General features: G+C 47.6%; 1 protein-coding gene across 1 annotated transcript in view; it reads right to left on the bottom strand.

Annotated features, from left to right (window-relative positions):
- WT1 (WT1 transcription factor) overlaps nucleotides 1-786 on the bottom strand; it is a 37979-nt gene that overhangs the window by 24753 nt on the left and 12440 nt on the right. The window lies entirely within an intron of this gene.

Below are 786 nucleotides of genomic sequence, written 5' to 3'. Positions count from 1 at the left end.
GGGGGGACGGGACGGGGACGGGAGCCCCCGGGCCTTTCAGCCGGGCCCCGTGATTGATGCCCGGGAACAGCCGCTCGCAATAAACGCGAGTCTCCCTGTTGATTAATTACACCCGAATTCGCTGAACTTAAGCGGCGAATTGCTATCGTTCTCTTATTAGAAGAGGGGATTCTTTTTTTTTTTTTTTTTCCTTCGTGGCAGGTAGAAGCGACCTAAAAAAGTCAAGATTCCAGTGGGAAGCTTTTGCATATAAAAACAAATTAAGTGACTTCAATCTCGAAGTATGCGTAATATCATTTGTCAGTATCACTGGACACTATTATTCATTAGTGTGTCTGAAGTGCTATTATGCTACTACAATGTCCTGCATATCAGCTCAGGAATTGTTAAACTCTCCTGCAGTTTCCCCATTTGCAACGGCAGACCGTGCTGGTCTGTGCCAACTACGTTTTGCAATTCCACGAATTCTTCCTGTAATGCTGCTGTAATTAATTCCTCCAGGACCCTGATTTTTATTAGAAGTGCCCGCCCGATGCATTTACAGCAGGAGATTTCCCTTTAACTTTCTTTCGCTTGACAGTTCATTTATAAGAGCCTCCCCCACAATATCCACTTTTTCCCCTCCTTTGCTTTTTCATAAAGCAATACACTCAGTCATCTTGTCACTAGCTCGCAGCCACCGCGTTGCATGCCGCCTTTGGGTGACGGTGTCCAAAACAAAACCGCTCGGAGAAGAGCGCGATGTCCAGCGAAGCCGCGCTCACCGCCTTCCCCTCCCGCCCAAAG

The sequence above is a fragment of the Egretta garzetta genome, unplaced genomic scaffold (assembly GCF_000687185.1).
Source record: "Egretta garzetta isolate BGI_Z169 unplaced genomic scaffold, ASM68718v1 scaffold509, whole genome shotgun sequence".
NCBI classification, from domain to species: domain Eukaryota; kingdom Metazoa; phylum Chordata; class Aves; order Pelecaniformes; family Ardeidae; genus Egretta; species Egretta garzetta.
This window is presented reverse-complemented; position numbering and strand designations above follow the sequence as displayed.